Source organism: Triticum urartu, chromosome 2A, assembly GCF_056163025.1.
Source record: "Triticum urartu cultivar PI428250 chromosome 2A, HENAU_Tu73, whole genome shotgun sequence".
NCBI classification, from domain to species: domain Eukaryota; kingdom Viridiplantae; phylum Streptophyta; class Magnoliopsida; order Poales; family Poaceae; genus Triticum; species Triticum urartu.
This window is the reverse complement of record NC_141874.1, coordinates 459,270,567-459,295,310: the sequence shown is the minus strand read 5'-3', so window position 1 is coordinate 459,295,310 and position 24,744 is coordinate 459,270,567. Positions and strand designations below refer to the sequence as shown.

The 24,744-nt window shown below is 44.4% G+C and overlaps 2 long non-coding RNA genes across 4 annotated transcripts; one reads left to right on the top strand and one right to left on the bottom strand.

Annotated features, from left to right (window-relative positions):
• Positions 1 to 721: 721 nt before the first annotated feature.
• Positions 722 to 4,080, bottom strand: LOC125537568 (uncharacterized). Of its 3 annotated transcripts, none has more exons than XR_007295983.2 (5): positions 3,489 to 4,080; positions 3,220 to 3,387; positions 2,225 to 2,465; positions 1,387 to 1,593; positions 722 to 946 (listed from the first exon to the last, which is right to left on the bottom strand). It is a non-coding gene; the product is annotated as an uncharacterized LOC125537568 (long non-coding RNA). The 3 variants fall into 3 exon arrangements; XR_015616712.1 differs by having other exon boundaries at positions 3,493 to 4,080; XR_007295982.2 differs by having other exon boundaries at positions 3,220 to 4,079.
• Positions 4,081 to 8,639: 4,559 nt separating this feature from the next.
• LOC125541647 (uncharacterized) lies at positions 8,640 to 11,568 on the top strand. The gene is made up of 6 exons (XR_015615121.1): positions 8,640 to 8,906; positions 9,009 to 9,104; positions 9,192 to 9,292; positions 10,501 to 10,561; positions 10,968 to 11,032; positions 11,283 to 11,568. It is a non-coding gene; the product is annotated as an uncharacterized LOC125541647 (long non-coding RNA).
• Positions 11,569 to 24,744: the final 13,176 nt, after the last annotated feature.

Here is a 24,744-nt window from a genome sequence, read left to right as displayed (position 1 = left end):
AGATCATGGAAGTCTATCCCGTAATAGTACATCAGCCCGCGGATGAAAGGGTGGAGTGGAAACCCTAGCCCGTGGAGGAAATGAGGGATAAATACCACGCTCTCGTTGGGCTTCGGTGTGCACTACAAGAAATATGTCAACTTGTGACCCTCACTATTGGCCGCTGGAAGGTCATAGTTTTTCATTTGCGACCTTTTTGTGACCAAAAATAGAAGGTCAAAAGTTGGCGGTCGTAAACTGAAATTAGCGACCTTCTCTGTGAGAAGGTCATAGACGTTTACGACCAAAACAGAAGGTCGTTGAACCCATGACCTTTTGTTTTGGTCACTGGCTGTCTGCCTAGGCCACGTCGGATCCGACGTGGCAATCTGACGTGGCAAAATTGCGACCAATTGAGATGGTTGTTGATAAGATTCAGCCCGGTACGATTGGGCGTTTTACACGGGCCAGGCCCAACAATTCAGCCTTTTATATATTTTTCTGTCAATTTTTGATCGGCTTCATGGGCCAGGCCCAACAATCTGGCCTTTTTATATTCACAATTCAGCCTTTTTTATATTATGGGTCGTGGCCTTTTAATAGTCAAGTTCTTATTATTTTCACCCTTCTCTAACGAGTTTTTTCCATTAAATAAACAGCTCCAAACCAACTTAGTTTGGGCCATGGCCTATTCAAGCCCAGTACTATTTTCTACCATATTCAACCCATATGTAGTAGCATGTACACAATTTTCATAATCTTCATGTCATTTAAAGCAGCATGTACACAGGGAATACAACATTTAATTACACAGGAATACATTATCTACACAATTTGCCTTAACTTACTACTACATAGCATTGTTCAGCTCGTATTAGCACATCTGGTACTGTCCTAATGGTAAGAACCAAGTAGTACAAACTTCATTGCTCCCTCTGATGTGCTCCAGATGTGACAACTTGCCTTCCTACAAAAACATAACATTACATTAATAGATCAATCAAGGAGGAAAGGGAAAAAACAGGCTGAAATCATCGCGCGCACAAATAACAACATAATACATTAATGTATAATGTAACAAAAATATATGTATAATCATGGAAATTTCCAACCAACATGCGTACATGAGTCACAGTAGAACTAGCAAAAGCGGATTAGTTATCAGCAACATGCGTGCCATGTACAAAACTGAAGAAGATTTCTATGCATTCAGGGCATTCCGGGAAGCCTCTATCAGTCATCGATTTCTATGCCAAGTGAATTTAGTCAAGCATGTAAGTGAATTCAGAGCAGTGGAACTAGGGACTAGGGATTGACAGCAATAGCACTAGATTCAGTCAAGCATGAAAGTGAATCTAGAGCAGCAGCAAAATCAGGGAACGTGAGAGAGGTAGAGGGAGGCTCAACCATGGATTGCTGCTGCCCCATGGTTGGGTATGTAATTGTCGTCGCACCTCCTTGTGGATGCTGAGGTCGGAGACACCGGATCTGTGCGGGCATCCGTCTCCCATCTGCACGAGCTAAGCAAACCGTAGCAGGTAGTCCACCATAACCTTCTTCCTCTTTGGTCGCACCAGCGGCGTCTGCAGATCCGCCATGGCCGGAGGCTGACTTCTGAAATGAAAAAGAGCACAATGATGATATAATAGTAACAGGGAAGCATACCAGGGATAAACTGTACATAGGAAAGGCGATAAATAACAAAAGCAGCAATAACATATTCTCATGACAACCAGGACATAACCATCCCGATTCCATTTTACCATGTACTATACCGTTTAAAAGTGAAGCATATCAAGAAGAAATTGTACATAGGCAGGCTGAAAAGAACAGAACATTAGCATTGTCATGGCTCCCAAAGACAAATATTGACCAAGGGGTGTATCAGTAAGACTCGTCCATCCCAATTCCATTCTGAATTTTTAATTGTCATATAATGGTAAGAAATTAAGCAAAAATGGTGCAGCAACATGGATGAGCATATCCTATTACACAAATAGATGCTATCACGGACAGCGCAATGCATCTGCCAGGCCATTGGACATCATAACATGAGTAATATTGCCATCTAAAGCACTTATTAAGAACACCAGAATGAATTGTCTTGGACACCTCTGAAGCTCGCATTAAACCGAGGACCAAACATGTTTGCTCTAGTTGAAGTGAACTGAACTGAACTAAACATGGCAGAAAAATCGAAAAACAAATGATAATGTGAGGGGGGCAGGTTCTTGTTCTTGCTCACCATTGATGGTAGCACTTGATGCACATGTCGTGGCTGCAGTTGCGCAGCACGACCCTGCTGTTGAGCTCCATGCAGATCCTGCACTCCTCCTCTATCTCGGTGTCGATCTCGGAGACGGGCCTCTTGCTGTCCTCCGGCTCGTCTCTCCTCCTGTACCTCTCCGAGCACGCCGCCCTCTGCCTCCAGTCGTCAGAGTCGCTCATCCCGTGCTCCAGTTGCATGAGGGAGGGGAATATCATGGCTGCAGACGGACAGAGGATGGGCATTAGTAATATCACAGGTCGAATCTCCAAGCCGACACGCTGACAGCGTGAACATCTGTTGTTCTTGTCAGTTGTTTACAGAGTGTTTACCGACTCTAGAGGCAAAAAAGGGCAGCATCATCTGTACAGCACCAGCAGCAAAATCCCAGAAACAAACCTATCTCAGAATCTAAACTTGATACGAATCCATGCCAAACTGAATCTACCAAGCCTGACAACATCAACATGACTCGATTGTTTCTAGCTATTGCAAGGCACGCCAGAAAACTTCATTTAATTTTCTTAGGAGTTCTAAGGACTTAAAAGATACAGAAACAAATTCTTGGTTTAAAGCCTCAATTAATATGAAGTTCAGAAACTGTCGAAATAAGATAAACAAAGTAGTTTACAGTAAATCAATCTTTACAGCAAAGACATCAGTCTGCCTGCCAATTTCGCGACTAAATTCACGAATGTTTCAGTTTGCCAGTTAACCACTAGAATCCATTCATTTAGCCAGGAGAGCCTGCAACCTCAAGGTTCTACACACACACACACGCGCACACACACACACACACACACATGGTTCCTATCGCCTTCATGCTTCAGACTATTATCCAGCACAGACCAAACAGAGCCAAAAACAACCCCATTGGCCAAGCACACAAAGAAACTACGAACTCCTCACATCTCCACATCAAAACAAGTAGAGCGAGTGAAAAATGTTACAGAGGTGGGCATCAAAGTAAGAACCAGTGAGGGGCGATGCAGGGCTCCGGCGGCGCGGTCAACGGGCAGGAGAGGCCGGATCTGCTAGGTGGGGGAGAAGGTCCACGCGACGAGGCTGGTCAGAGGCTTGGGTGGTCAGAGGAAGCGGGTCCGAGCGGCGAGATCTTGGACAGACTCCATCCATGGTGTTGGCTGTCATAACGAGAAAAGGACAGAGAGAGCAGGAGGTTAGCGAGGGAAGAGAAGAAAGGGAGCATGGGAAAAGGAGAAGGCAAGGGAGAGGCTTGGCTCACTGGCCTGGGACTCTTGCCGCCGGCGGGCACGCGTGGTGGAGCTGTTGGTCCTGTGGTGCTGCGATGAAGACGGAGGGCGATGAGAACGAGTGGAGGCACGCACGGGAGGAGCTCGGGAGGGCGCCATGGGTCTTGTACATGCTCGAGCAGCGAGCTCCTCTTGCTCGGACGCGGGCGTAGAAGATGGAGCTCGGGCTCCTGGTCGCTGCTCGGGAGGCGCGAAGAAGAGGAGGTCGGTGCCTCGCGGGTTGTGTGGGGACGAGGAGGCGTCGGGGTGCGTTGCTGGGGAAGGAGCACGGGCGGTGGGAGTGCTACTACTGGCATGGATGGATGGTTGGATCGATGGAGGCCGGTGGTTGCAGGTGGCCTCGTTCCCGATGAGATCGAGAAGGGATGTGGCCATGGGCGTGCGGTTTGGTTGGGTGGGGGAAGGGGAGGGGTGAGAGGAGTAGGGCGTGCAGGAGACCATGGACGGCGGCCAGCTCCGCCGGAGGGAGGTGCCACCGGCGATCTGGAAGGGAGGAGGCAGCTCTCTCTCTCTCCGTCGGGCGAGACAGCGATGAGATGGATGGATGTGGGAAAGAAAGGAGGCGGGGGGTGGATGGAAAATGACCATCTAGGGTTTCGGGGTTGGTGTGGAAGGGTTGAGGACAGCCGTTGGATCCACGAGCATCCGATGGTGTATGATACACGATCCGCGTGAAACGTCTACGGACCAATTAGAATGCAGTATGATGCTATGACCATCTAAATTGGTCATAGTTGCCTAAAAATAATGTGTTAAAATCATGTCAGCTATTTTATGACCTGAGAAATTCAAAAAGAAAATAGAAAACCTTCTCATTGTGTTATGGGGGGAGTCGGCGAGGAGGTGGCGGCGGCTGCGAGGAGAGGAGGGGTGCGATGGGGGGGGAGTCGATGGGATCTGACCTAGGGTTTGGCTGCGGGTGGGGGGTATCTCTTTTTCATTTTATTTTCTTTTTTCTGGATAGATGGATGGATGGATGGATGTGGGATGGAGAGATGGATGGATGGATGGGCGCCATGTCATCGATCCGTGGGAAGAGTCCTGATTGGTTCAAAAAACCAGTGATTCAAAAAAGTATCGAAGTACTAAAAATAGAGGGATTTTGTGAAGTAGCTATCAAAAATATTTTGCAAAATGGCACCACACAAATTTTCACCAGAGTTAGACCACATTTTATGGATAAGGACCAATTTCTATGCATTTATGATCTTTCTAGCTATTTTTAATCATTTTTCGAGTGCCCAAAATGACTTTTTTTGTGAAGTACCTACCATATATTTGTTGCAACATTGTACCAAATCAATTTTCTAAAATACTAGGACATATTTAATGCACAGTTGACCAAATGATTGGGTGTCAAAAATTTTGATCCACCTCTCATGAAAAAGACAAATTTCCGCTCATTCAGTAAGAAGCGGGTCAAATTTGAACTGCAGCGTCCTCATAGTTTGCTCTTTATTTTTTCAAAAAATCATTTATAGGTACATAAGTATCTATTTAATTAGAGAAACATCAAAAGTTTTCCAAGATTCAACCAGTAGCTTGGAACGGTCAAACCCGCCATTTTGATTGCATTTCGAAACGGGCATAAAAAATTCAAAAAAATCCAAAATTGGAAAACCTTCGCATTGTGTCATTATATGTGACCAAGTTTCCAGGAAAAATAATAAACTTATAATACGGCAATTATTTTTAAAAAGTGTTCTCAGAAATGAGCTATCATATGTGAAGATTCATGGCTTCCAAGCCAAATGATCAATCTTATGGCCACATTCATGGCATAGTTTGTTCAAATGATCTCATATTGTGCACAAGGGTGCATCTTGGAATTCCAAACAATGTTTCCTAAGGGAGTTTTCATTTTCTTTGTACGGAAAATTCATTTTCCATTTTTTGAATGCCCGAAATGAGTTTTTTTGTGAAGGACCTACCATATATTTGTTTCCAAATTGGACCAAATCATTTTTTTAAATATTAGGCCATATTCACTACAAGGATACCCCCTATAAAGCAACATATATTCTACAACATTTTGACTACAGGTTGCAAAATTCACAAGAGATATGCATATAAGCGTTGCAGCATATGCGTTGTAGACTTACATCTCATGACCATAATGTCATACATAGATTGCAACAGATCTTATATGTTGCCATGTATGTGTTCTATATTATGTAATTTATAAGGCTGCAAATTTACATAATTAAAAATATAAATTAGACACGCCAACACACATAATGAATGTGGTGACAAAAATATCTGCTTAAACAGCAAAAAATTATGAGTGGCAGTGGGATTGAACTCTAGACATCTTCTTTCAAAGACAAACCCAGTAACCACTAGGACATCTAAATGCTTGTGCCTACTAACTTCATTTTCCCATTTTATTTTTTCTTTAGTTCGGGGAAGCCCCAGGTTTTGGGAAGCTTCCCAGGCCGTGTTTTTTCTGGACCACTTTCGTTTGTTTTTTCTTTTGTTTTTTTCTATTTCTATTTTTTTCAAAATGCATGATTTTTTTAACATTGATGAACTTTTTTCAATATTGAGATTTCCTTCTAAATTGATGAACTTTTTTTTTCAAAATTATGAACTCATTTCAAATTTGAGACATTTTCTTGAAAATTGATGAACTTTTTCCCAAATTCGATGGACTTTTTTTACAAATTCAATGTAATTTTTTTGAAATCGATGAGATTTTTTAAAATTGATGAAAATTTTCATATTTGTCAAATTTATAAAATTTTATCAAATATATGATTTTTTTATTTCTGCTAACTTTTTCCAAATCCGTGAACTTTTTTAAAATTCATGAACATTATTTTAAATCAATGAGCTTTTTTTAATTTCATAATTTGTTTAGAAAATTGTGAATTTTTTTGGAATTCTATGAACTTTTCAAAATCGTGTTAACCATTGGCCTGTTTTTCCTTCAATCAGAAGCACAACACATCCAAGAGAAGAAAAACAGGAGGCAAGAAAGGCAAGTTGAGCGAGAATAAATAAGAAATGGGATTGGATGAAAAATAAGCCCAGTAACAGCTTACCCGCAGGTCCACCCGGGATAAGAGATGGGCTTCAAGAGAAAGGCAAGTTGAAGACGTTGCTGTAGGGCTGAGTTCTTTTCTCCCTTCGATCCAACAAGTTCCCCTAAAAAACAAGAAATAAATAAATGTTGTAGCCATAAGCATACGTAAACACTAGTCTATCTTGTTGGTGATTTCCTTGTGTCCATTCTAGTAGGGCCAAGTTCGAACTTCTGCATGGTTGTCTTCGGACAAAATTTCATATCGCAGGCATTTATTTATTTTCATAGCAGGCATAAATTGAAATAGAAGACAAAATTAAACATCATTGGACTATGAGGCATGACAGAAAATAAGAATGATTTTTTTAATATAATATATTAAAGGTATTAAAACGCACATAGACGATTAAGTCTGCAAGTCAAAATCCCCTCGAATTGGAATCAAAGTTGGGGGATGCTTGTGGGTGTCCGGACCCGTGCTAATGTACGCAGTCCCGCCAGAACACTCTTCCGCATGAACTGCTCTACGACAAATTTCATACCCCAGGCATAAATAGATTTTTTTGTAGTAGGCGTAAATTGAAATAAAAAGTAAAATTAAGCAGCATTAGACTATGAATTGTAGGCATATTTTTTAGCGGTAGGGAAATATTACGAGGTCAAAAATAATAAGGTATGACAAAAAATAAGAATGATTTTATACCTTTTTATTATAATATATTACAGGTATTAAAACACACATATACAGTTAAGTCTGCGAACCAGAATTCCCTTGAACTGGAACCAAACCTGGGGGAAGTTTGCGGGCGTCTAGACTCGTGCTAATGTACGCAGTTCCAACAAAACACTCTCCTGCATGAACCGCTCTAGGAACTGCTCCCGCATATCGATGTCGGCCAGCCACCCCAGAATGGACACGACTCGACGGCCTTGATGTCGGTCGGAACAATCCGCCTGCCCGGGCTAATTAAGTAGGGATCCAGCGTCGAGCAACCCCATCTTTATCTCATCTTCGCTCCTCTCCCCACAACCATAGGCTCCAATCCGATCCTATCCTAGACCGGCAAGATAGGCTAGTCAGGCTCTGTCGGATTGTTCTCGGCGCCGGCGGAAGATCTTCCTTCAGATCGTGGCACCGCCGTGTGTGGTCTTTTGTCCCATCGTTCTCCTCTATGTCATCAAAGAAGGAGGTCGTGCTCTCCTTGGATGACCAAGAGTAGCAGCAGTCACCCCTCCTTGCCTACACTGCCACAATGGACGAGGAGTTTTAGTGAGAGTTCGAGCTCCCTCCGTGACCGCAATTCGCGCCGCCCTCGCCACTGCCTTCCCCGCGTCATCACTGATTGTCGCCCTATCGATGCCCGGTCGCTGTGAAGCTGGATCCATACCTGGAGCTCACGAACGCACATGGGCACCTCGTGCCGTAGCTCAGACGCGGCCGTGGGAGAATGTTGCCGCAATGCTCTAACGGCGGCCGAGTTTCATGACGTGGCGCAATGCACATCAACGTTGCGCCATACTAGGTCCTTGCAAACGCCGCACTGGTGGAGGCCTATACCATCTACCAGTTGAAGACCATCGTGAAGATGTCCGCGTGGCACCGATGCCGCCCCGACGACTAACTAGTCATGATCATCTTGGGCTAGTGGCTGCGCGCCGCTGCCCTCATCACCAACAAGGGCAAGGGAAGGGCGGTGGGACGGGGTGGTGTCCGCGGTTGATGGTGCCCTGCATGCGACGATGGAGGAAGTTGAGCAAAAATGCCGTGAGCGGCAGGTCACGTCCTATTAGGCCCGGTTTGAGCAACAAAAATCAATATTACTTCACCCATCTTGCATTGAGTTTTTACAAACATAGAAGAAGCACATTGTGTTTGGCACAAATATATGTACATGTGTGTGTCAAGGGCTAGATCTGATAATAACAAAATTTATAAATTGTTTCGCTTGAAATTTTTACTACTTGTATTCTTTTCTGATTTGGCATCAAAATTTTCCTTTCCCTCCATTCTCTCCCACAGTAGCGACTAATTTTGGTGAATAGAAAATATAAGTACGCGCTCTTATTACCATGGCCCCACCAGACATATGAATCAAGAACACATACCAAAATCAGGCATCACGATGAGGTAACTGCGCCATCAAAATCGGAAACCTCCCCCTCCCGTCCCCCATATCAACACAGTCCCCTTCCTCGTCTCGTAGGATCCCTACCTTGAGGAGATCGATCATGGCCTGCCCTCCCTCCTGAACCTCGTAGCTCACCCCGACGATTCATTGAGGTCGAGGGCACAAGGGGCATGTCTTGTTCACCAACTGGGACGGAAAGCAGATTAGTCCCCACCCCTGATTCATAGACACACAAGGTAAATACTAGTACGACTTGAGGATTTTGCCTCCTCCCCGCTTGGTTCAGATCTGTCCCTTCTATGCTTTCTAATTACTCTTCTCTTGTGTGAATTTGATAGTGCACACCAAGTGTTTGATAGCTGTCCTCTGTTACTAGTTTAGAATATTGGGAGCCTTCAGATAGAGGGGGTTGTTTCTGATTCTTCTTCTATAAGGTTACACCTTCCCTACTTGATTGATATTATCCTTTTAGGTTTTATTCATTATAGTGCCCTGACGCTTGTTTGTTTTGGTGTTCGTAGGTTTACTGAACATAAGAGGTGGCTTAAATCTAGTAACTGTTAAGGTTTCAGGTGTGGACGCGTGCAATATTTCAATGTAGTTCTGCACCATTACTACCTTGGTGAGTTCAATCTCTTTGTAGACTTTCCTTATGGTACTCCAATTCGGACTATCCTATTCTAGTTGGGTAGTACAGTTGGGTTAGTTCTTGCCTAACATTTTGTGGTTGAACACCTAGCACAGTTTCTTTCTTTCTTCGTGTGTGTGCAGACGTTTGTGACCTTGTTATTTTCTTATTGCTATCATACTATATTCTGGCTGGGGTGTCATTTGTAAAAAATGAATGATGGAGTGACTAGAAGAAGTGTTATCTTGGTCGTACCTATGGAAAAATTGCAGTAAGTATCTTGTCGACTAGTGGGGCCCTAATAAAATGTTAATTTTATAATGAATATCAGAACATGATCTGTAGCAGCACAACTACAAGTCCAGTCTAAAAAACCACACACTTGTTCTGAAAATAAATGTTAGTGAGCAACCATGTGCACGATAGTGAAAACACATGTATACTCTACAACACACTCAGCCTTGGCCCATGGGATCTCCTCATAGTTCCAACTTGAAAATAACATCTCATCAGCCTAGCTATAATGTTTGTGCATGAACGAAACCTCCTTAACACCAAAGGGAATGAACTTGGGCGTCCTTGAGCTTATGATCCTCTTACTATCCGTGGATAGTGTTATACCTGATCATGTGTTCCCCCCTACAAACACCAAGTTAAGAATCATACCACACAAGTACAAGTTCATCTTCCCTAAGAAATTGAAATAGATCAACAGTTAAACTACTAGTATTGAAAGATAACTGCATTTTATTCATAGTAATGTTCCCAGCATAGAAAAGAACTAAAAAGCATGGGGTCATCAAAAGAGCTGCTATATGGAGTTTCATTTTGTTACTTGTTGTTTTTCTTATACACCCGATGAACAAAATAATGGACCCCTTGCAAATTTACATTTCAGAGTAACGGTTTCATGTCTTAGTTCATCGTTTTCACTATGAAATAGGAATAGCTTGATGTATTCCTAGTACCTACTCAGTATTGAATGAGTTGCTATTTTGATTTGATAAGGAATAAATGTGGTCAGACTTTTTTTTGTTGATTTTAGGGGCAGAAATTACTTCAAAATATGATTGTTTGAGCTGAAATCTGAATTAATCGTCTTCACATCTGTGGGGATGACTGTCATAAGGTCGAGTAGGGCCACAGAATATTGTCTTTTACATAATTTATTTAAACTTTTGCTCATTGTCATGTTGCAGCAGATATGTAATGGACAAGAATTTCAGTGCACGACGAAGGGAAATATATTCTGCTGCACATAAGGTATATTTCCATTACCATATACAATATGTTCAAAATATGTTGCTCCAATGGTTATGTATATACTGGTCGTCTTGCTATCAGAATGTTGTTAAAAACAAGAATGTTAGTGCATGTTAGGAGAAAAAACTTCTGTTGCAAACAAGCGGTATCCTTTCATGATCACATAATTTTTTTGTTCAGACTATAATGGCTTGTTTTAGTTGTTTATTACTTCTTCTTTGCTATCAGTCTGTTGTCCAGACCACAAAAACAACATAAGGTGCTAATGCATGCTGTAAGAGTGCTCGAAGTGGTTCCCTGAGTTGGATGGATGCCAATAAGCTATCTGTTGTGGTCAAATTCATTTCATATGTCCCCCTGTTTTGTTTCTGTCTTCTCATATGGCAACTTTTAATTTTTCTAACAGGCAGGAACTGAAGTATTCTTGAAGAGCCCGAAAAATCATATCAGGGTGTAGCTCTAGATACAATGGTAAGTTCTGATCCTAAATTTAAACTTGATGGTCCTGAAATTAGAAATGAATTTTGGGCAGTGCATGTCAATATGGCACTAGTGCAAACTGAAAATTTGGTATGAAGTCGCAAAAACTGCAATGTTGCATAAAAAGAAAAGATTGCATGGCCTTCAACCTTTGTACATGACTAATATTTGCCTATATTACTACTTGCATCATGTCAAGGTATTGTGTGTTAATAGTTCATTTTTGTTTTCTTGGTTGTAGACTCAAAAGATAAATGGATGAGTATATGGGAGCGTGGCGATTATACTGCAACGATGATGTCAATGATCCGATTCATGATGATTATGATGACATATGCATTTAGTTTTAGTTATGTTGTAGGGATGACGTTCCTGTCGGATGTTGTTCCTCAGTTAAGATTGATATTTTTAGTTTAAGTTTTGCTGTCAAGAAAATTGTTAGATTATGCATCACATTTGGATGATGTTCCTCCTGTAATATCCACTATTGTAATCCAACAGTTTTGATCTGATATATTATGATTTGTTCCTCTCGTGAGTATATTGTCTTGTTTTTCATTCACTTGAAATATATAATTATCGCCTTTACATGGAGCATTAATTTAATTGCTAGCAATATATATATATATATAATATTATTATTCACACTATATATGTACCAACACTTAAATGTTGGAAATTCTCCGTTGCCAAGCAATGGGATTTTGATTCATGTACATCAAGCACCAACATATAAAGCTGTTGTAAAAGTCCGTTTTATCTGTTGTTCTCTTGCATTATGCGATAATAACACTGGATAAGGCTACGCATCCCAAACCGTTGGTAAGGACCCTAGCAACGCATATATGGACATGTAGATACGGAAAAAGGCGTTGCTATAGTGGGGGTCCTGTTGTAGTGATTTAATGCATAATTGACAAAATGGTTTTGTGTCAAAAGTTTTGATCCACCACTTGTGAAAAAGAGAAATTTCTGCCGATTCAGCAGGAAGCGGGTCAATTTAGAACTGCATCTACCTTATAGTTTGCTCTTTATTTTTTACAAAAATCATTTCTAGGTATATAAGTATCTATTTAATCATAAATACATGGTTTGGTGGTGATACATCAAGGTTTGGATGGTGGACGAGCGCCCCAACTCCAGAGCGCGTAAACTCGCATGCCTGCCGCGTGGTCACCGCGTATGTCGTGGTTTTGTCACGGCAGATGTCCTAGAAACAGGACTTAGTCGTGGAGCCATCGCGACGGGTTAGCTTGAAGGGGTTAAAGCGGACACAAGGACGCAAGAGAGTTTATACTAGTTCGGCCCCTTCGATGAAGGTAAAAGCCTACGTCTAGTTGTGATGGAATTGATGGGTGTTTCGATGACTAGGGAGCAAACAAGCTTCGCCTATGTCTCGAGTTGTTGTCCGTCCTTGAACCACCGCCAGGTCGTCCCCTTATATACATGGGTGACGCCCGTCGGTTTACAGAGTCCCAACACCGGCTCATAGATGTATCCGGTTTGGTCTCTACTTATTTCTAACTTACAATACAAGTTACATATTGACGCCGGTTTACGGCTACAGGCTCTCAACCGATTATGGGTCTTGAGCCCTCATCTATCTTCATGGGCTTTAACATGCTTAACTACCGATGAAGTTAATCCGGCCCAGATAGGCCGGTTTACGCCCAGTAGTAATATCCCCAACATTAGGCCCCAGATTGATTTGAACAGGTTCATGTCAATCCTTAGCAAAAACTTCATCTTCAACATCTTCTTGTAGTTTGGTGAACCGCCGTGATGTCATCTTCTCTGATTGCTGTAAATCGGCGTGACGTCATCTATCATAAAGAAACTATCCGTGATACCTTCTTGTTTAATAGATCCGCGATAATCGAGGCGACAGCTCAGTTTCCAAACTTGCAGCTCCTTGATTTTCGCGCCTGACCCATGTCCCTTGCTTTATAAATAGGACCGGAGGGTCATTTATTTTTCCCCTTCGTGCCCTTCTGCTTCATCTTCCTCGCGTCACCCCGTCTTCGGAGCTCCGCCGCCACCGTCGACCTCTGCACCAACCTTGGCCGCTGTGTCACCTTGAACATACCAGAGCACCGCGGTGACCTTCCGCTTCTTCCTCAGCTCCGATAAGTCTTCTATCCTTTTCATCATAGATCTGTTCTAGGGTTTCCATGTTCTCCAGTGTTCATCGCTTGCTTCTTGTTCATATGATAGATCCTTAGACGAGTCTGTGAATCTTCGCTCTGTGTAGCAGTAGTTTTTATCCTCCGTTTTCACTGTCCGGCATACTAAGAGCATAGATCTTATCCGTACCTTTGCTTATTGATTCGGTACTGCTCCTTTTGGGCCTTGAATATTTATCTCCTTTATAAACATGTTCCAGATCCAAAGCTGTAGTATAATTCTGTGAAATCTGTTTTTGCTTACTTACTCATCTGCAGTCTTGACTATTCAATGCTTAGATCAGGCGGTTTAACTTTGTAGAAAAATTTGACAAACCGTTATATTCCATTAGTCCCCTTGTTGAACCGCCAGATGTTGGTTGCTTCATGAAACTCCGGTTCAGATAGTTCTGCCTCCGGTTTAACAGTGCCCATACCAACGTACCTTGATCAAATGCATTTTTGAACCGGGATCTTCTACCCTGTAGATTTCACCATGGCCAAGCAAGTATATGAGTGCAATTGGGTCCCTTCTTGCGTCACAGAGGATCAACTGGACGATTTAGTCCTGATTGGCGCCTTGGGCAGCAAAGACACCATCCATTGGAGGGCTCCTGGGAAAGAATGCCCCCCCCACACCTCAAGAAGGAGAGGTTGTTGTTTTCGTAGACCACTTAGCCCGGGGCTTTAAACCGCCCGGTTCTAAATTTTACCGGGATGTTTTAGCTGATTTCCAACTCCATCCGCAAGACACTAGCCCCAACTCTGTTACAAATATGTGCCACTTCCAAGTGCTCTGTGAGGTGTTCTTTCAAGAGGAGCCCACAGTGGAATTATTCAGAGATCTTTTTCATCTAAACCGTCGTACTGAGTTTACTGATGGCTCTAATACGGAGTTGGGTGGCATGGCGATTCAAAAAAGGAAAGAGGTCACATACCCCCACGCCAAGCTGCACAGTCACCCCAAGGAGTGGAATCAGACATGGTTCTACTGCAAAGACACCTCCCCTGCTGGTGAGAATCCCTTGTCTGGCTTTCGTCCGGAGCGGCTCAGCAATACACATCCTTTTCCTCAAAGATTGACTGCCCAGGAGAGAAGCAAATATGCTCCCCAGCTGTCAAAGCTCAGAGCCTTTATGGCCAATGGTTTAACAGGGGTTGACCTTGCTCGCTGTTGGATATCATGGAGCATACTGCCCCTTAGTCAGCGCTCCGGTTTGATGTGCGAATATACTGATAGCATGGATGACCCACTACGACATTCAAAACTCCAGCTCTCCGGTGAAGAAATCACAGAGGCTGTTCGTAAGATATTGAATGAATCGGAACACGTCTGCGCTAGAACCGGCCTGCTTCCCTTCTGTGCCACCAACAAACCGCCAGCTGTAAGACTTTGATTTTTCTCTTTGCTGAATCTGTTATTGATATGTCTGGTCATTGTTTTTAATATCAGCGTCTGCATAATCAGGGCGATGATCCGTTTTGGAGCAAAAAGCTGCCGCAAGAGAAACTAGAGAAAACAGATAAACCGGAAAGAGCAATCCGGCAAAAAACTAAAGCTGTGAAGAAGACTGCCCACCGGAAAAGAACCACTACATCTTCTAATCCGGCCCCTGATGACGAACCGGAAAGTTAAATTTTCTCATCCTCTTGCTTATTTGGATCCTAAACTTCTTATGAAGACTCAACAACACGAAGCTCGCCGCACCACCCGGCACAGCGGCCAGGTAGTTACCTCCGCCGGTTTACCGGACAGTCCGGTTCGGAAACGTCATTCCGAGGTCTCTAACTCGCTTGTCAGTGCTTGTCCTAAAGCTGTCTGCTTTCGTCAACCTCTTAATCCGTCTGACTCCGATTACCAGGTTGTTTCCCACTCATCTTCTGGCGAGTCATCGGCTACTCAGCTCCCACCGCTCAAAACGGTGCTTGGGTAAGCTATATTTATTGTGATGTTTGTAGTACATTGCCTTAGAACATATGCTGTATTTAATTTTGTTATTCTTCTCAGGGCCAAACCTAGGCCAAGCAAGAAGGCCCGCCTGGACAAAGCGGCCGAAGAAGATGTCATTCTTGAATCGGGCAAAACATGCAATCTTGAAGCGGCTATTCCTGAGGATATTCCCAATGATCCACCGCAGCCAGATGATGATCTTATTGCTGAAGAAATACCTACTGATACCTCAGGTCCTATCCATCAGCCCACAGGTTCCATCCGGATTGAATGCTCCACCGGTCCAGCAAACCCTACTAACAAGCCAACAACTCCAGTGCAAACCGACGGTACCAAGGATGATGAGGTTGTCATTACTGGTACTGGCCATACTGAGCCAAGCAACCCTGTCGCTTTATCCAAACATTCTGCCAAGGAAGAGTTTGCTGCTTTTGGCAAAGGCAAGTGGAACGCCGATCTGACGACTTTCGCTGCTCTGAACGCCCAAGATATCCATTCCGGCTATCTGAACCGGCTGTATACCAGCCGTGACTATGAGGCCGGTTTGGTTAACATGAGTAAAGATAAATATGAGGTAACTTCCATATGCTCCTTCCTGCTTGTATTCTTTCAAACCGGGACTTAATAATATAAACCTTGATGCTTTGAAAACCTGCTGATGTAGCCCCCAAGGGCCGGTTCAACTTAGTGTAGTTAAACCGGTACTTTAAGTAATTGAAGCTGCCGCATCAGAATACATACGATCAAATAGCCATTAGCCCCCAAGTGCCAAGTTGAATGCTTGTATTGATCTTGGGACTTTGTAAACAATTGAAAGATGAAGATTGGATATGCATTAGCCCCCAAGTGCCAAGCGCATAACTTGTTATGTGGTTGGTACTTGAATCCTTCTACCGATTTGTTGAAACATATATCTGTATGCCTGCAGGCGGAGCTGAAGGCGAAAGAAAACCAAGTCCTCGATCTGCAAGAAAACCTGAAAACCCAACAGGCTGAAACCTCCAAAGCAAAAGAGGAATTGGCCAGTGCCTTAAACGCCATGGAACAACTTAAGGAGAACTTTAAGAAGAAACGGGCGGATTGGGCCACTGAAAAGTCTGCTTTGATCAAACGAGCAGAGGATGCCGAGGCTGCATTAAAACCAGTGACGGATGAACTGACCAGCATAAAGCGGCACGTTCATGCCATGACCACTGCTATCTTTGGTAAGCCAGCTTGCCTTCTGAATTGGTTCTGCCCTCTTACAGAGTCGTCGGTTTATTAATTCTTTATGGCATTTCAGGGACACGCATTGGTCACTTGGGGTCAGATGTGTGGAAGAAATTGAAAGCCGCCTATACATTGGTTGAACAACTGTATACTGGTGCCCAGCGGATCATCTGTACCGCGTCTCATAACAAACTGGCGCCCACTTTGATTCAAGATACTCTGATGAAACTGTCAGTGCTTCCTGCCCGGGTTGAAGAGCTGAAGAAATCTACTGCTCGAACCGGTGCAATCAATGCTTTAATCCGAGCAAAAGCCTGGGTGCTGGATTTTGATCCTGTTGAAGCGGCTCAGGGCTATCCCGGCTTGAAGGAAGATGGATCAGAATTTGGTGAAGCGGATTTGCGAGCAATAAACCGGGAGGTACGTCCGCTAGCTTGTCAATTGGCTGAGGAAGCATACTTGTCTCATTATCAAGCCCAATATGACAGTCAGAACAAGCGAATAGCTGCACCAATCCACGAATCGGAAAATCTGATCCCTCCAATCCGTAAGCATACTTACGCTCTCGATATTGACTCGTCATTGCTAATCCATGATGAAGCTGTTTTTCAAGCATTAATGGGAATAGACTGGACAACTATGGATTTCCAGCCACTGGGTAGGGAAACGGAAGCTGAAGCAGCGCAAGATGATCCACAACCATCAGGCCAGGCTGGTGGCCAAGCTTAAACCGGAAGCTGGCTTAAAAACTGCCTCTTCTTTGTGAAAAACAATTATGTTATTATCGGCACCATGTTGCCTTGTAATAGGCTAGCTGATACCTTTGATGTTGATATGCCTTCGTGCATAACTTGTTCTTCCTGTGGTAATGAATTTTCCAAAACACTTTCTTCCATCGTTGAGTGTGAAGTTGGCTTGGCCACCCTTGAAGCGGAGTTTTGCAAACCCACACTATTGGAGGAAATAACAACTCCTGGATATGTATATGACGTTGTTTATCATGTAAACCGTGTCGGGTTATAATAAACACCGTGTTACTCCATAAGAGGATGTTAACAGCAAGGATCAATTCAGACAAATAGTCTCCGGATTGACGTGAACTATGTTCCGTCAATTGAGCGGTTAAAAAACTTTGTCGGTTTAAAAACACAATGAAGAAGCAAAAAAACCCTTCAAAGAAAAATATGAAGCAAAAGCAACGACAAAAAACGTTTGCCAAAAAAGATTTATTTAAGCTGATCAAATGGTGTTACCATGGCCAAACACGACCAAGCTCCCGTTAGGTGTAACTATGGTTCTAGTCAGCCAGGTCCCCAAGTGATTCTTGTGGCATTTATGCCGGCCAAATGGCGTGGTCATGGTTCGGGTTCGACCAAGCCCCCAAGTGATTCTGTGGCCTTAGGCCGATCAAGAGGCATGACTGGTTCAGACATGACCAAGTCCCCAAGTGATCTGGTGGCTCTCGCCTATCAAGAGGCATGGTATTGGTTCAGACACGACCAATCCTCCAAGTGATATAACACGATGCTTTTAGCAAAGCGAACTCAAGGGGTAAACTGGAGGCCGCTTTAGAGCAACTCCGTGTAACCTCACATGATGTAAAAGAACAGATACTCCGCTTTAGCTAAGGTTCCGGTTTATTATATTTAATCATAATATATACATTGTCGTAATATGTACATCAGTACAGCCAATGGCTCAGGTATAGTAAGGCCGAAGATGAGCTATATTCCACGGCCTGTTAGTCTCCTCCTCTGATGTATGTGAGTCTTTATGCTCTCGAATATCGATCAGATAGTACGATCCATTGTGCAGATTCTTGCTGACCACGAAAGGCCCCTCCCAAGGTGGGGATAGCTTATGCATATCAGTCTGATCTTGGATGAGCCGAAGCACCAAATCTCCTTCCTGAAAAGCTCTGATTCTGACCCGGCGACTATGATAACGACGAAGATCCTACTGGTAAATCGCCGATCGGGCGGCTGCGATGTCACGCTCTTCATCCAACCGGTCCAAAGCATCTTGCCGTGCTGTCTCGTTGTCCGCTTCAATATAAGCCGTGACACGAGGTGAATCATGACGGATATCACTGGGGAGAACTGCCTCCGCTCCATAAACCATGAAGAACGGTGTGTATCCTGTTGATCTGTTGGGTGTTTTATTGATGCTCCATAACACGGATGGTAATTCTTCTTCCCAACAACCCGGCGTTCGCTGTAAAGGAACCATGAGCTGGGGCTTGATGCCTCTCAAGATCTCTTGATTAGCTCTTTCTGCTTGACCATTGGACTATGGATGTGCCAGTGATGAAACATCGAGCCGGATATGCTCCCGTTCGCAGAATTCCTTCATAGCACCTTTGGACAAATTGGTACCATTATCTGTGATAATACTGTGCAGAAAGCCAAACCGGAAAATCACCTTTTTGATGAACTGAACCGCCGTAGCCGCATCACACCTGCTAACAGGTTCTGCCTCCACCCACTTCGTAAACTTGTCAACCGCCACCAGGAGGTGGGTCTTCTTATCTTTGGACCTTTTGAAAGGCCCAACCATATCCAGCCCCCAAGTCTCAAACGGCCAAGTAATTGGAATCATTCTCAATTCTTGAGCCGGTACATGAGCACGTCTTGAGAACCTTTGGCAACCATCACATCGTCTGACCAGATCCTCCGCATCAGCATGAGCAGTTAACCAATAGAAACCATGGCGAAATGCTTTAGCCACCAGAGACTTTGAACCGGAGTGGTGACCACAATCTCCTTCGTGGATCTCACGCAAAATTTCTCGGCCTTCTTCAGGAGACACGCAACGTTGAAAAGCTCCTGATACACTGCAATGATGCAACTCACCGTTGATGACAGCCATGGACTTGGATCGCCGGATTATCTGCCAGGCCAGAATCTCATCTTTTGGCAACTCGCCCCGGTTCTTGTAAGCCAGGTAAGGAAGCGTCCAATCCGGAATAACATGAAGAACTGCTACCAATTGAGCCTCCGGATCAGGAATAGCCAAATCCTCTTCACAAAGAGATCTTCACCGACGGATTGTGCAGCACATCCAGAAAAATATTGGGCGGGACCGGTTTGCACTGAGAGCCCAGCCGGCTTAAAGCGTCCGCCACTTCATTTTTCCGCCGGTCTACGTGGATCCACCTGATAGCCTCTGAAATAACCTGCAACAATATCCACCTCACGACGATATGCTGCCATGAGTGGGTCCCTAGAGTCCCAAGTGCCAAACACTTGCTGAGCCACAAGGTCCGAATCACCGAAGGACTTAACTCGACTTAGATTCATCTCCTTAGCCATCCGAAGACCATGGAGTAAGGCTTCATACTTAGCTGCATTGTTAGTACAAGGGAACATTAAACAGAGAACATAACAAAACTTATCACCTCGTGGGGAAGTTAATACGACTCCAGCCCCCGAGCCTTCCAACTGCCTGGATCCGTCAAAATGGATGGTCCAATACATATGATCCGGTTTTTCTTCAGGTGCTTGCATTTTCGTCCAATCATTGATGAAATCAACAAGTGCTTGAGACTTAACTGCTGTCCGAGGCACATACTTCAAACCGTATGGCCCCAGCTCTATGGCCTACTTTGCAATCCAGCCAGTTGCTTCCCGGTTCTGGATGATCTCTCCCAAAGGGGCAGAACTGACTACTGTAATTGAGTGCCCTTGGAAATATTGTTTAAGCTTCCAGCTTGCCATAAAAACTCCATACACCAGCTTCTGCCAATGCGGATACCTTTGCTTGGACTCAATGAGCACTTCGCTGATATAATAGACCGGACGTTGAACCAGATGCTCCTTACCTGCCTCCTTTCGCTCCACCACAATAGCCACGCTGACCGCACGAGCATTAGCAACAACATATAGCAGTAACGGCTCCTTGTCAATGGGAGCGGCAAGCACAGGCGCATTGGCCAATTGCCGCTTTAAGTCCTCAAATGCTTCATCAGCAGCACAACTCCAGACGAACTGATCCGTCTTCTTCAACATCTGATACAAAGGGATTGCCTTCTCACCAAGGCGGCTGATAAACCGGCTTAACGCGGCAATCCGGCCTGCGAGGCGTTGAACATCATTGATACACTTCGGTTTAACCAGGGAGGTGATGGCTGTGATCTTCTCTGGATTAGCCTCAATTCCCCTGTTGGACACCAGAAAACCTAATAACTTGTCCGCCGGTACACCAAAGATACACTTGTCCGGATTAAGCATCATCTTGTACGTCCTTAGGTTATCAAAGGTTTCCTTCAAATCGTCAACCAGAGTCTCCTTCTCCCTGGATTTAACCACGATATCATCCACGTAAGCATGTACATTACGGCCAATATACTTGTGAAGACAATTTTGTACACACCGTTGATAAGTTGCCTGAGCACTTTTGAGCCCAAAGGGCATAGGCACATAGCAGAAGGCTCCAAAGGGAGTTATGAATGCCGTCTTCTCCTGGTCCTTAACGGCCATTTTGATCTGATGATAGCCAGAATATGCATCCAAAAAACTTAAACGCTCACAACCCGCCGTAGCATCAATGATTTGATCAATACGGGGGAGGGCAAAAGGATCTGCTGGACAAGCCTTATTAAGATCTGTGTAATCCACACACATGCGCCAGGTGCCGTTTTTCTTAAGGACTAGCACCGGATTGGCAAGCCATTCAGGGTGAAAAACCTCAACAATAAAACCAGCTGCTAAGAGCCTGGCTACCTCCTCTCCAATCGCGTTGCGTCTTTCTTCGTTAAACCGGCGGAGGAACTGCTTTACCGGTTTGTATTTAGGATCCACATTAAGGGTGTGCTCAGCGAGTTGCCTCAGTACACCTGGCATGTCAGAGGGCTTCCATGCAAAAATGTCCCGATTCTCACGGATGAACTCGATGAGCGCACTTTCCTATTTCGGATCCAAGTTGGCACTGATGCTGAACTGCTTGGACAAATCGCCAGGTACGAAGTCAACAAGCTTAGTTTCTGCTGCCGATTTGAACTTCAGGGCCGGATCATGCTCCGTAGTTGGCTTCTTCAACGGAGTCATGTCCGCCGGATCAACATTGTCTTTATAATACTTCAACTCCTCGGCGGCACAAACCGACTCTGCATAAGCCGCATCTCCTTCCTCGCATTCCAAAGCGATTTTGCGGCTTCCGTGAACCGTTATTGTCCCCTTGGGACCCAGCATCTTGAGCTGCAAATACACATAACAAGGCCGAGCCATAAACTTGGCGTATGCCGGTCGCCCAAACAGGGCATTGTTGGGGAACGTAGCAGAAATTCAAAATTTTCCTACATGTCACCAAGATCTATCTATGGAGAGACTAGCAACGAGGGGAAGGAGAGTGCATCTACGTACCCTTGTAGATCGCTAAGCGGAAGCGTTCAAGTGAACGGGGTTGATGGAGTCGTACTCGTCGTGATTCAAATCACCGATGACCAAGTGCCGAACGCACGACACCTCCGCGTTCAACACACGTACAGCCCGGTGACGTCTCCCACGCCTTGATCCAGCAAGGAGAGAGGGAGAGGTTGAGGAAGACTCCATCCAACAGCAGCACAACGGCATGGTGGTGGTTGAGGAGCGTGGCAATCCTGTAGGGCTTCGCCAAGCACCACGGGAGAGGAGAAGGACTTGGGAGAGAGGGAGGGCTGCACCAAAAGCAAAGGTGTATCTCAAGAGGCCCTCCTACCCTCACTATATATAGGGATCCCAAAGGGGGGGGGGGTGCGCCAGCCCTAGGAGATCCAATCTCCTAGGGGGCGGCGGCCAGGGGAGGAGTCCTTCCCCCCCAAGGCACCTAAGAGGTGCCTTCCCCTTCTGGGACTCTTCCTTTAGGGTTTCCCCAGGCGCATGGGCCTCTTGGGGCTGGTGCCCTTGGCCCATGTAGGCCAAGGCGCACCCCCTACAGCCCATGTGGCCCCCGGGGGGCAGGTGGCCCCACCCGGTGGGCCCCCGGGACCCTTCCGGTGGTCCCGGTACAATACCGATGACCCCGAAACTTGTCCCGATGGCCGAAACAGGACTTCCTATATATAAATCTTTACCTCCGGACCATTCCGGAACTCCTCGTGACGTCCGGGATCTCACCCGGGACTCCGAACAACATTCGGTAACCACATACAAGCTTCCTTTATAACCCTAGCGTCATCGAACCTTAAGTGTGTAGACCCTACGGGTTCGGGAGACATGCAGACATGACCGAGACGTTCTCCGGTCAATAACCAACAGCGGGATCTGGATACCCATGTTGGCTCCCACATGTTCCACGATGATCTCATCGGATGAACCACGATGTCAAGGACTCAATCAATCCCGTATACAATTCCCTTTGTGTAGCGGTATTGTACTTGCTCGAGATTCGATCGTCGGTATCCCTATACCTTGTTCAATCTCGTTACCGGCAAGTCTCTTTACTCGTTCCGTAACACATCATCCCATGATCAACTCCTTGGTCACATTGCGCATATGATGATGTCCTACCGAGTGGGCCCAGAGATACCTCTCCGTTTACACGGAGTGACAAATCCCAGTCTCGATTCGTGCCAACCCAACAGACACTTTCGGAAATACCTGTAATGTACCTTTATAGCCACCCAGTCACGTTGTGACGTTTGGCACACCCAAAGCACTCCTACGGTATCCGGGAGTTGCACAATCTCATGGTCTAAGGAAATGATACTTGACATTAGAAAAGCTTTAGCATACGAACTACACGATCTTTGTGCTAGGCTTAGGATTGGGTCTTTGTCCATCACATCATTCTCCTAATGACGTGATCCCGTTATCAATGACATCCAATGTCCATGGTCAGGAAACCGTAACCATCTATTGATCAACGAGCTAGTCAACTAGAGGCTTACTAGGGACATGGTGTTGTCTATGTATCCACACATGTATCTGAGTTTCCTATCAATACAATTATAGCATGGATAATAAACGATTATCATGAACAAGGAAATATATAATAATAACCAATTTATTATTGCCTCTAGGGCATATTTCCAACAGTCTCCCACTTGCACTAGAGTCAATAATCTAGTTCACATCGCCATGTGATTAACATTCACAGGTCACATCGCCATGTGACCAACATCCAAAGAGTTTACTAGAGTCAGTAATCTAGATCACATCACTATGTGATTAGCACTCAATGAGTTCTGGGTTTGATCATGTTGCTTGTGAGAGAGGTTTTAGTCAACGGGTCTGAACCTTTCAGATCCGTGTGTGCTTTACAAATCTCTATGTCATCTCCTAGATGTAGCTACCACGTTCTATTTGGAGCTTATTCCAAATAACTGTTCTACTATACGAATCCAGTTTACTGCTCAGAATAATCTGGATTAATGTCAAAGTTTGCATCGGCGTAACCCTTTACGACGAACTCTTTTACCACCTCCATAATCGAGAAAATTCCTTAGTCCACTAGTTACTAAGGATAACTTTGACCGCTGTCCTGTGATCCATTCTTGGATCACTTTGGTACCCCTTGACTGACTCATGGCAAGGCACACTTCAGGTGCGGTACACAGCATAGCATACTGTAGAGCCTATGTCTTAAGCATAGGGGACGACCTTCGTCCTTTCTCTCTATTCTGCCGCGGTCGAGCTTTAAGTCTTAACTTCATACCTTACAACTCAGGCAAGAACTCCTTCTTTGACTGATCCATCTTGAACACCTTCAAGATCACGTTAAGGCATGTTCTCATTTGAAAGTACTATTAAGCTTTTTGATCTATCCTTATAGATCTTGATGCTCAATGCTCAAGTAGCTTAATCCAGGCTTTCCATTGAAAAACACTTTCCAAATAACCCTATATGCTTTCCAGAAATTCTACGTCATTTCCAATCAACAACATATATTCATCAGAAATTCCATAGTGCTCCCACTCACTTCTTTGCAAATACCAGTTTCTCATAAACTTTGTATACACCCAAAATCTTTGATCATCTCATCAAAGCATACATTCCAACTCCGAGATGCTTACTCCAGTCCTCAGAAGGATTGCTGGAGCTTTGCATCCTTATTAGCATCTTTTCAGGATTGACAAAACCTTTTGGTTGTATCACATACAACCTTTCCTCAAGAAAATCGTCGAGGAAACAATGTTTTGACATCCTATCTGCAAGATTTCATAAATAATGCAGTGACTGCTAATATAATTCCAACAGACTCTTAGCATCGCTACGAGTGAGAAAGTCTCACCGTAGTCAACTCCTTGAAGTTGTCGGAAAACATCTTAACGACAATTCGAGCTTTCTTAATGGTGATACTTACCATCATTGTCCGTCTTCCTTTTAAAATCCATATGTACCTAACAGCCTTACGACCATCAAGTAGTTCTTCCAAAGTCTACACTTTGTTTTCATATATGGATC